At 43.4% G+C, this 12,458-nt stretch overlaps 1 long non-coding RNA gene across 2 annotated transcripts in view; it reads left to right on the top strand.

Moving 5' to 3' along the window:
* LOC139076726 (uncharacterized) overlaps positions 1–12,458 on the top strand; it is a 230,047-nt gene that overhangs the window by 169,774 nt on the left and 47,815 nt on the right. For both annotated transcript variants that reach the window (XR_011528620.1, XR_011528619.1), the window contains exon 2: positions 9,385–9,479. This is a non-coding gene — a long non-coding RNA (uncharacterized lncRNA). The remainder of the gene's footprint in view (positions 1–9,384; positions 9,480–12,458) is intronic.

Below are 12,458 nucleotides of genomic sequence, written 5' to 3'. Positions count from 1 at the left end.
TCCAGCGAAGGGTCTTTCTTCCACCCTCGGGAGGCCTGTTCCTTCCGCGCCTCCGAGAAAGAACACGGCTTTTCCACTTCGGCCTTGCTTTTCTCCGAGCGCACAGGCTGCCAGCAATGTAGCAGATGGGGAAGGGGCAACAACAACTTTATTTCCCTAGTCTAGCTGTGATTAGAAGGTTTTCTGAATATTTCAACCAACTGAGGACTGAGACCCGGACCTAGATGCTTCCTGCAGACAGCAGCCCACAGCAGCACGAGGTGCTGGGCCAGGATCGGGCCGGGGGAGCACAGCGCCGCGGATCCGCCGCCTGAGTGACGGGGCCTATGCCCCGCTGATCTGCCCAAACCCAGGCAGTTCTGGGGGGGGGGGGCAAGTGTTGGGAACTGACAAGGTCCGCTGACTCTTGCTCACGCCAGCTCTGGTCTGGGGCTGCCGTGGCAGCAAAGAGCTGCCACATCCCCCTGTGTCACATGCGTAGGAGCTGGAGGGGCTGCCGGTTGGTCGCTAGAAGGAGACGGAGCCATGGGGCCGCCTCCTGGCTCTGGATCCTGCTTCACCCTGAGTCTTTGTGTGGCCCTGCGGGTAGAGACCAGTGAGTGGATGCCTGTGGTTTCGGGGGCCTTCCCACTGCAGGCGGCTTCACCTTGGGCTGACCTGGGTGCTTCCAGGGGTGGCAGAAGGAGCACCAGTGCTGGCCGCCACCATGCACCGGGCATCTCACACCTGACCCTGACCTCGAAGGGCTGGTTTTGAACAGTCAGGCGCGAAGGGCCAGGCTGTGGAGCTGTACCGCCCTGGGCTGGAGTCCCAGTTCCCCCCTGAGCACTTTCCACATCTTCCAAATGAGGACAGCACATTAATTCAGAAATGGAGGGGAGGCCACGGGGAAAGGCAGTGTGGAGCGTTTGCATTGATTCATTCAACACCTATGTGACCTCTGGGGAGGGGAGAGCGGCTGGAGGTGGAATTAATTGCCAATGGCCAATGATTTTATCAATAACGCCCACGTAATGAAGCTTCCAAAAAAAGAAAAAAAAGGAAAGTTCAGAGGTTTGGAGAGTTTGTGCCTTGGTGTGTCCAGAGGGGGCGCAGAAGCCCTGCACCTTCCCGCATGCGCTCCGTGTCTCTCTTCCGCCTGCTGTTCCTGAGTTGTGTCCTTTCATAATAAGCCAGTAGTCTAGTCAGTAGATGCTTTCCTGTGAGCCCCTCCCGCCGATGATTGGCCTCGAGGAGGGAAGTCTTGGAAGCCTCTGACTTATATCTGGTTGGTCAGAAGCTCAGGTGATAACCCGGACTTGGGATTGGGGTCTGCAGTGCCGGGCACCGTCTTGTGGGCCTGAGCCCTTAACCTGCGGAGTCTGCACTCACTCCGGGTAGACAGTGTCAGAGTGGATTAATTGTGGGACACCAGCTGGTGTCACAAAGAATTGCTGGATGTGTGGAAGCCCCACGTGCTGAAGAGCAGACGCAGCATGCTCTGAGTGTGAGTAGAGTGTGCAGGAAGAACAGAGCTGCCCCCTTTCAGTCCTCGGTGGGTGGTCCCCCACTCTGCTCCAGGGAGGTCGATTCCTTCCTTCTGCAAAACATCTGAAGCAGCCATCCCCCGTCTTCTCCCCGAGAGAAGCCTGTGACAGCGTCTGATAATGCTCTTTTATATCCGATATTCTGCATGTCTGTGAGCAGGAGGGCTGTTGCCCCTTACAAGAGGATGAGCCAGCATCAGGGCTGTAGCAGACCGACCAGCTCTTAGGCCATCTTTGTGGATTACGTGGAACAGGGAGTCACCAAAAATGTTTCCAGAGTAATAGAGACATTCACACCAATGGAGTCTGAGTCTGCATGTGTGAGGCCCAAACCCTCACCCTTTTTGTCCTGGTAGAATTGTATTGTGTTGTCCTGATGGAATCCCAAACCAGGAGAGCAGCGTGCCATAAGTGGAAGAAAGGCCTCAACCCTTCCTCCTCCTCTGACTTCAGATTTCTAAGTGCTGGGTCAGCAGGGGCACGCCGAGAGCTGAGAGAATGCGGTGCAGGCTGAGGAGGAGGACGCCAGTGCTCAGGGGCGCACGCAGGCTCCTGTGGTAATTTCCCTGAGCCCAGGTCACGGGCTGTGGAATCTTCCAGGCTGTTCTGCAGGGAATGGAGGGGAGGGCCTAGAGGCATTGTTTCTCTGGCATTGACGAAACCTTCAGGGCATTCATGAAGCAGCAGCAACCCCAGAGGCCCACCTGAGGAGGGGGCCGAGCCCAGCCAGAGGTGGACCACGGACACGGAGCCGCGGCCTTGCTCGGCACTCCTCCCACCGGACGGTTCTTTTTGATGCTGAGCTGAGAGGGTCCAGGTTCTGCTTCACAGGAGGTGACCTCCTGTCCAGTCTTAATGGGCTGTCTGTAACTTCTGCACACCACACACAGATGGGGTTTGGGTAGGCCTACAAGGTGTGTGTACCCCTCCCCATCTTCCTTTCAAACCTTCTGAACCCTTGGGTTAGATTTTAGATATGTCTCATAAGCAGCTTACAGTGATTTTCCCTTAAAAAATCTAGTCTGCTAGTTTGTGTCCTTTTTGTCTTTTAACTGAAACATTTAATCTGTTTATGTTTAACGTAGTAAGTTAGGTTCTTTCTCTCCTATATATTCTTTTAATTTTAGCAATTACCCTAAAAATTATAACACTCATTTTTGAATAATCAAAATCTAGTGTTAACCGGTAACTTTGCTCTCCTCCTAGACAACGCAAGGATCTTAGAATATTCTTTTAACTCGATTTACCCCCCTGCCAACAATATGCAGTTGTTGTCACGTAGGTTAATTCTTCATATGTTTTAAATGCCACAGACAGTATTGTTATTGTGCTATACGGTCTGTATTCATTTAGATGGACACACACGCCGTTCTCACTCTCCTTCATTCCTTCCGCATCTCTGACTTTCCATCCAGGATCATTTCTTTCCGCCAAAAAAATACTTTCTGAATTTTTACTAGTGTCTGTCTGCTGGTGGAGAATTTTCTGTTTTTGTGTATCCGAAAATGTCTTTATTTCACTTTCATTCTTAAAGACTGTTTTCACGGGTACGGAATTCTAAGCTGGCAGTTACATCCTTTCCGTCCATCATCGGTATCGCTGCGCTGACTTCCGCATTTGTTATTGATCTTGGGAGATCTCTCACTGTAATTCTTGAAGGTCACCTGTCTTTTTTCTCTGCTTTCTTTTAAAGCTTTTTTTGGTCTCAGTTTTCTAAGGTTTCACTTTGATGTGTTTAGCTGTGAGATTCTCTTTATTTATCCAGCTTCCTGAATCTAAGGATTTATATTACTCATGAATTTTGGGAAATTTTCAGTCTTTATCTCTTCAAATATTGTTCTTCAAATATTATTTTAATTTTAACTTATTTCAAATTATTATAAATTATTTTACCTTAAATTATTTTGTTTATTCTTTTCCCCCTTTTTCCTGAATACTTACTCTCCTTGCCTCAGCTCATAGGCAGCTAACCTCATATATTTAAAATATGTTCTCTTTAGGTACATAGTAAAGGGTTGTAGTTTTACAAAAACAAATTTGATGAGGAACAAAGGGAGTCAGTGCACTAATGGACTATTTATTTATTTATTTAAATTTTATTATTATTATTTTTTAAATTGCAGTAACATTGGATTATAGCAATATATAGCTTTCAGATGTACGTCGTAATAAATTTCGGATTCTCTGTAGATTACATCATGTTCACCACCCAAAAACTAATTATAGTCCATCCCCTCACATGTGAGCCTAATCTCCCCTTTGCCCTCCCCCCTTCCCCTATGGTAACCACTAATCCATTCTCCATTGCTATGTGTTTGTTTGTCGTGGTTTTTATCTTCTACTTGTGAGTGAGATCATATGGTATTTGACTTTCTCCCTCTGACTTATTTCACTCAGCATAATACCTTCAGGGTCCATCCATGTTGTCACAAATGGCTGGATTTCATCATTTCTTATGGCTGAGTAGTATTCCATTGTGCATATACGACATCTTCTTTATCCATTCGTCCCTTGATGGGCACCTAAGTTGCTTCCAAGTCCTGGCTATTGTGTATAATGCTGCAATGAACTTAGGGGTGCAAGTATCTTTATGCCTTTGTGTTTTCAAGTTCTTTGGATAAATACCCAGCAGTGGGATAGCTGGATCATAGGGTAGATCTATTCCTAATTTTCTGAGGATAGTCCAAACTGCTTTCCATAGTGGCTGCACCAGTTTGCTCTCCCACCGGCAGTGTACGAGGGTTCCCTTCTCTCCACATCCTCTCCAACACTTGTTGTTTCCTGTCTTGTTGATTATAGCCATTCTGACTGGAGTGAGGTGATACCTCAGTGTCGTTTTGATTTGCATTTCCCTGATAGCTAATGATGAGCATCTTTTCATTTGCCTGTTGGCCGTCCGTATATCTTCTTTGTAGAAATCTCTGTTTGGATCTTTTGCCCATTTTTAAATTGGGTTGTTGGTTTTCTTGTTGTTGAGATGTGTGAGTTCTTGGTATATTTTGGATATTAACCCCTGATATGATATGTGGTTTGCAAATATTGTCTTCCAATTGTTAGGTTGTCTTTTCGTTTTGTGGATGGTTTCCTTTGCTGTGCAGAAGCTTTTTAGTTTGATATAGTCCCAATTGTTCATTTTTTCTTTTGTTTCCCCAGCCCGATCAGACATGGTACTTGAAAATATGCTGCTCAGACCAATGTCAAAGAGCATACTGCCTATGTTTTCTTCTAGAAGTTTCGTGGTTTTGGGTCTTACATTCAAGTCTTTAATCCATTTTGAGTTGATTTTTGTGCATGGTGTAAGGGGATGGTCTACTTTCATTCTTTTGCATGTGGCTGTCCAGTTCTCCCAACAGGATTTATTGAAGAGACTCTCCTTTCTCCATTGTATGCTCTTGGCTCCCTTGTCGAATATTAGCTGTCCATAAATGTGTGGGTTTATTTCTGGGCTCTTGATTCTGTTCCATTGATCTGTGTGTCTGTTTTATGCCAGTACCACACTGTTTTGGTTAGTATGGCTTTGTAGTATATTTTGAAATCATGGAGTGTGATACCTCCAGCTTTGTTCTTTTTTCTCAGTAAGCTTTCAGCTATTTGGGGTCTTTTGTTATTCCATATAAATTTTAGGATTCTTTGTTCTATTTCTGTGAAAAATGTTGTTGGAACTTTGATAGGGATTGCGTTGAATCTATAGATTTCTTTAGGAAGTATGGACATTTTAACAATATTAATTCTTCCAATCCAAGAGCACAGAATATCTTTCCGTTTCTTTGTGTCTTCTTCGATTTCTTTCAACAATGTTTTATAGTTTTCAGTGTACAGGTCTCTCACCTCTTTGGTTAAGTTTATTCCTAGGTATTTTATTCTTTTTGTTGCAATTGTAAATGGGATTGTATTCTTAATTTCTCTTTCTGCTACTTCGTTGTTAGTGTATAGAAATGCAACCAATTTTTGTATGTTGATTTTGTATCCCGCGACTTGACTGTATTCATTTATTGTTTCTAAAAGTTTTCTAGTGGATTTTTTTGGGTTTTCTATATATAAAATCCTGTCGTCTGCAAAGAGTGACAGTTTCACTTCTTCCTTTCCAATATGAATCCGTTTTATTTCTTTTTCTTGCCTGATTGCTCTGGCTAGGACTTCCAATACTATGTTAAATAAGAGTGGTGACAGTGGGCATCCTTGTCTGGTTCCTGTTCTTAGAGGGATAGTTTTCAGTTTTTCTCCATTGAGAATGATATTTGCTGTGGGTTTGTCATATATGGCCTTTATAATGTTGAGGTATTTTCCTTCTCTATCCGTTTTATTTAGAGTTTTTATCCTAAATGGGTGCTGTATCTTGTCAAATGCTTTCTCTGCATCTATTGAGATGATCATGTGATTTTTATTCTTCATTTTGTTAATGTGGTGTATCACGTTGATAGAGTTGCAGATGTTGAACCATCCCTCCATCCCTGGAATGAAACCCACTTGATCATGATGTATGGTCTTTTTAATGTATTGTTGTATTTGATTTGCTAGTATTTTGTTGAGGATTTTTGCATCTGTGTTCATCAGTGATATTGGCCTGTAATTTTATTTATTTGTGTTGTCCTTGTCTGGTTTTGGTATCAGGGTAATGTTGGCTTCGTAGAATGAATTAGGAAGCCTCCCCTCCTCTTCAATTTTTTGGAAGAGTTTCAGAAGGATAGGTTAAGTCTTCTTTGAATGTTTGGTAGAATTCACCAGAGAAGCCGCCTGGTCCTGGACTTTTATTTTTTGGGAGGTTTTTGATTGCTGTTTCGATCTCCTTACTTGTGATCAGTCTATTCAAGTTCTCTACTTCTTCTTGGTCCAGTTTTGGAAGGTTGTATGTTCCTAAGAATTTATCCATTTCTTCTAGATTATCCAGTTTGTTGGTGTATGGCTTTTCGTGGTATTCTCTTATTATCTTTTGTATTTCTGAGGTCCCTACTGTAATTTCTCCTCTTTCATTTCGGATTTTGTTTATTTGAGCATTCTCTCTTTTTTTCTTGGTGAGTCTAGCTAAGGGTTTGTCAATTTTGTTTATCTTTTCAAAGAACCAGCTCTTGGTTTCATTAATTTTTTCTATTTTTTTTAGTCTCTATTTCAATTGTTTCTGCTCTGATTTTTATTATTTCCTTCCTTCTGCTGATTTTGGGCTTTGTTTGCTCTTCTTTTTTCCAGTAGCTTTAGATGAGCTTTTAGATTGTCTATTTGGGATATTTCTTGTTTGTGGAGGTAGGCCTGAAGTGCTATAAACTTCCCTCTTAGAACCGCTTTTGCTGTATCCCACAGATTTTGGCATGTCGTATTTTCATTTGTCTCCAGGAATTTTTTGATTTCTCCTTTGATTTCTTCATCGTCCCAATTGTTGTTCAGTATCATTTTGTTTAATCTCCACATTTTTGTGGCTTTTCTGGTTTTCTTCCTGAGTTGATTTCTAGTTTCATACCTTTGTGGTCAGAAAAGATGCATGGTATTATTTTGATCTTCTTAAATTTATTGAGACTTGTTTTGTGGCCTAATATGTGATCAATCCTGGAGAATGTTCCATGTGCATTTGAAAAGAATGTGTATTCTGTGGTTTTTGGATGGAATGTTCTGTATATATCCACTAAGTCTGTCTGGTCTAATGTGTCCTTTAAGGCCAGTGTTTCCTTGATCTTCTGTTTGGATGATCTATCCACTGGCATAAGTGGAGTGTTAAAGTCCCCTACTATTATTGTGTAACTGTCTATTTCTCCTCTTATGTCTGTTAATAATTGGTTTATATATTTAGGTGCTCCTATGTTGGGTGCTTAGATATTTACAAGTGTTATATCCTCTTGTTGGAGTGTTCCCTTTATCATTATGTAGTGCCCATCTTTGTCTCTTGTTACAGTTTTTGTTTTAAAGTCTATTTTGTCTGATATAAGTATTGCTACCCCCACTTTCTTTTCTTTGCCATTTGCATGGAATATCTTTTTCCGTCCTTTCACCTTCAGTTTGTGAGTGTCTTTAGGTCTGAAGTGTGTCTCTTGTATGTAGCATATATATGGGTCCTGTTTTTTTATCCAGTTGGCCACTCTACGGCATTTGATTGGAGCATTTAGTCCACTAATGGACTAATTTAATTTAGTCATCTTCCTCATTTACTGACATTACAAATTTGTGCTTTGAAGATATTGTTTATTCCACATACTATTTAGTCCATATATTTATTTTCCATAGATTATTTCCATATATTTTCCCAATAAATGAAATATTCTATTTATTTTTAGATGTTGTTTATTCTATATATTTTAAATTTTTGTTCACTCCACATATTTTTTGTAAATATTTTATGTTTTATATTTTTATATGTTTATTCCATATATTCTTGCCTTCACTCCTACATATAGAGGTGCTGCAGAGCAGGTGAAGGAAAGGTCAACTTTACTTTTATCCACATAGAAGGAGAGAGCGTGAGTCATGAAGATCCCAGGAGGTGAACATTCCAGGCAGAGGGCTAGCTAGTGAGGGATGTGGGTGTCAGGATATGCCTAGCATGGCCAGTTTGCCTGTAGTGGAGTGAGCCAGGAGTAGGTAGTGCGAGGTGTCAGAGAAGTGGTAGTGACAGATGGCGTAAGGAATTACAGGCATTGCAAAGCCTTGGTCTTTACCCTGAGTGAGACAGAAAGACCCTGGAGGGTTTTGAAAGGAGCAGTGACATGATGTATATAGACGCGCACACACACACACACACATACACGTATGTATGTTGTTTTATTCTATGTGTGTATACATTATTGAGTTTTATTGAGATACAACTCACATTCATACAATCTGCTTTTTTAAAGTGTACAATTCAATATTTTTAGTATAGTCACAGAGTTGTGCAACCATCACCAAGATCTAATTTTCAACATTTCCAAAAGAACCCCTTTACCCTCCTCTCCCAGTTCCTGGCAACCACTAATCTTTCTCTCTCTGTGGATTTGCCAATGCTGGATGCTTCATATAAATGGGATCGTACCACATGTGGTCTTTTGTGACTTAGCATGTTTTCAAGTTTCATCCATGTTGTAGCATGTATCAGAATTTCATTTCTTTCTATTGCTGAGTAATATTCCAGTGTTTGGATATGTCACATTTTCTTCATCCATTCAGCAGTTGGTGGACATTTGGGTTGTTTCCACTCTTTGGCTATTTTGATTAATGCTGCTATGAACATTTGTGTACAAGTTTTGTATGGACATGTTTTTATTTTTCTTGGATATGTCCCCGGGAGTCAGATTGCTAGCCATGTGGTAATTCTGTGTTTAATATTTTGAAGAACTGCCAGACATCGTATCCAGGCAAGGTCCACAGGGAGCTGGCTGGTTCTGAACTGAGTTTGTGGTGGGTTATAAGCTGCAGGAGGGCCCGCCAGCAGCTAGGAGGGTAGTGGGGACTACGGACAAGTTTAAGGCCAGTGAGAGGCTGCCAGAATAAACCCATGGGGGCAAAACAAAACCGAAAGCTGAGAGACACCAGGGAGAAACATGTTCCAGGATCTTTCAGAAAACTCCTAAGAACTGTGGATTAGGATTCTAATCCACTGTTCTCAATCCTTCCTTGAAGCCATTGGAAACAGAGGTCACTATGGCTGGATCTGGGTGCAGAGAAGAGGTGGGTGTGTTGATGTCGGGGAGGGGAGGACAAGTCCTCCTGGAGGTCATCCCTACTTGCCCGAGTAGGACTCTCTCATCCTTAGGGAGAGTCACAGCCAGGACTGCAGATTCTGCTCAGAACCAGCCAGGGCTCTCCTGTTTCAAGTACAACGTGGGCGCAATTTGTGCTTGGTGCTGCCCTCCGCCTCACCCTCTGGTTCTCCTTCTGCCTTCCTCCTCTTTTCCAGGTCCCAGCCTAGCCTGAGAGTGTGGTCGCGGCATTTCCCTCTCAAGTGGGGCTCCTGCAACCCGGGTGTTGGCTGTCAGGTGCCATCATGCTCAGGTACCATCAAACTCTTACGTTTCTTGTGATGGTTTCAGTTGATTTTTGTTCTTTGCAGCCATGAATCTGTGCCTAAGACAGTAGCCATCTGCGTGTGTATATGCGCACATGTGTTCAGGTGAGTGCAGGTTTGTTACATGCACGAGTCTGGATGTGACAGTGTATGCTCTTACAAGTGGCTCTTGTGTATGTTGGGGGGCGGGGTTCGTCTAGGTGTGGGAGTAGGCCGGGGGGCTTTGAGAGGAGGAGGAGAGGGGAATTCCTGTGCACCAACCAAGGAAGCCCAGATCCTGGGTCCCAGGGCCAGGGAGGTGTGCTATGAGGGACTCTCCCTCATCAGTAGCCCTGCCCGAGCATGGGCCAGCCTCCACTGTGCAGTCAGCCACAGCCTCTCCTGGCTGTGCGCCTGCACTGGCTGAGGTCAGGTGTTTGTGGGTGAGGCCAAGCTCTGGCTCAGCACTCTGCCTCTCAGCTCCTCCCCCAGAGCCTGACTGGACCTGTCCTCTCCAGAGGTTACATCATTTCGTTTCTTCTACACGCTTTGAAGATTCAAGCGGTGCTCTCAGGACTTCTGCTGGCCTTCACTGTGAAGCACCTGGTGTGATGGGGCTCATGGCAGGAGAGATCCTTCCCCAAAGAATCTCCCTGTACTGCCACCCCCACCAGTGCCTGGGCTTCCTCTCTTAGAGACTTTGATACAGCGGACCTTGAAGGCTTTGAGGTTTTCAGTAAATTAAAGGGAAGGGAAAGCTCTGGAGGAGAGATGTGGGTTCAGATTCTGGATATCCCACTTCCTCACTGTGCGGCTGTGGTCAAGTCAGGTTAGCTCTCTTCATCCATAAAGTGAAGTAATGATAGCTACCATCTCACACAGTCCATTGTTGTGAGTATTAAATGAGGAATGAGGGGAAGCAGCTAGAAAGGCATTTAGCACAGGGAGGTGCTTGATGAGTAGGTACTCCCCTCCCATTAGAACGCAGGGCTCGGAGCAAGGTGGCATCAGCCCTTGTCGGGGATCAGCAGAAGATGATTTGGGAAAAGCAGGCAAGGAAGGAGCCATGGCAGAGGAGATGTTGAAATTTCTCTATTCTAATCGTCCTCAAGGAGGCCTGCTTTCCTCCAAGCAGACTCAGCAGGACACGAGGGAGAAGTTAGGAGACGTCAGGGCGTTTGTTTGCTCCTTCGTTTCTTCAGTCTTCCAGCTACCACAGTACAGAGTACCCACCACGTGCCAGACACTGCACAAGGTGTGGGGACCAGAGGGTCCCTGGGTCTCCTTGGGGTCACAACAGCAGTGGTTACACCCAAAACACACCTGCAGATGCAACTCCTAAAGCATTTGCAAATCATGTGGATTTTCCTGAAGTTTTTATAAGGAAACAGATGAGTAGATTATACCTCACATAAAAAGCAAGATTTGTAAATGTCACGTTTAATAGATTCTGCTCTCTCTGGCACTTGCCACGCTCCCCCCAGCTCTTCTCTCTGTTCACAGTACCCCCTTCCACCTCCTCTCCATGCTAGTGGCTTCCATTTTCTGGAATGTAAATGCTATGTAAATAGTTGTTGTACTATATTGTTTAGAGAATAATGACAAGAAAAAAAGTCTGCACATATTCAGCACAGACGCAACCATTGTAGGCCTTTCTATCCACGGCTGGTTGGATCGGTGGATGTGGAACCTATGGATATGGAGGGCCAAATGTATATACTTCCCTCTTAGTACTGCTTTCACTACATCCCCATAAGTTTTGCTATGTTACATTTCATTTTCATTTGTTTCAAGATATTTTCTAATTTTTTTCTTTTTCTCTTAAACTTTTTTTTTTCACCTTGAAAACCCTGTAATGAGACAGTCCGAAATGAAATATGAGATAGTGCTGGAAGATGAGACCCCCAGTCAGAAGACACTCAATCAGTTACTAGAGAGGAGCAAAGAACAAGTAGGAATAGCACTGTTACTGATGACACAACTAGACTAAAGCCAGAGGGCATCTAGTGGCTGAAGTGCACAAAAGTGAAAGGAAAGTCTGATGCTGTACCACGCACACAACTGGAACATGGAACATGAGAAGCACGATGCAAGGTAAATTGTAAATTGTAAAGCAAAAAATGGAACACTTAAATATTGCAGTCCTTAGTGTTAGCAAACTAAAATGGACCGGAATGAGACACTTTCAGTCAGACATCTGCAAAACATTCTGCCCTGGAAATGACAGACTTGGAAGAAAAGGAGTGGCTCTAATACTGAGGCAGGAGGTAGCAGAGGCAGTGAGGGGCTATGATGCGAGGTCTGACCAAACAATATCAATCAGACTTCTGGGAAAACCTATTAACATAAACACCATCCAAGTCTGTCCTCCAGCTACAGAAGCTGAAGAAGATGAAAGTGAAAGCTTTTACGCAAGAATCCAGGAAGAAATTAATTGTACACTGAAACAAGACATGCTGATAACTATAGGTGACTGGAACACAAAGGTAGGAAATAAACCAGAATCAAACATCATCAGAAAATTTTGACTAGGGATCAGAAACGAAGCAAGAGACCAGCTCATGGATTTCTGCAAGGCCAACAATCTGTCTATTGAAAATACTTCAAGCGACTGAACAGATGACTGTCTCCATGGACATGACCAGATGGCCAATATAGAAGTAAAATAGACTGCGTAATTGGAAGCACGATATAGAGAAGCTGTGTTCTCTCTGCTAGAACAAGACCATGAGCAGAGTGTGGAACTGACCACAAGCTGTTAATATCAAACAACAGAGCAGAGCTGAAGAAGAGCACTAAAGACTAATAATGCCAAAATATAAGTCAACCACATTCCTGATGAATTTAAAGTTGACCCAAAACAGATGTGCATTGTTAAACTTAATTGACCAAGAACCAGAACAACTATGAACTGAAACCAGAAATATTGCTAAAGAAGAGTACGAAAAGACAATGCCTGAAGTAAAAAGAAAAGAAAAATCAAGGTG

Source organism: Equus przewalskii, chromosome 17, assembly GCF_037783145.1.
Source record: "Equus przewalskii isolate Varuska chromosome 17, EquPr2, whole genome shotgun sequence".
Taxonomy (NCBI): Eukaryota; Metazoa; Chordata; class Mammalia; order Perissodactyla; family Equidae; genus Equus; species Equus przewalskii.
This window is presented reverse-complemented; position numbering and strand designations above follow the sequence as displayed.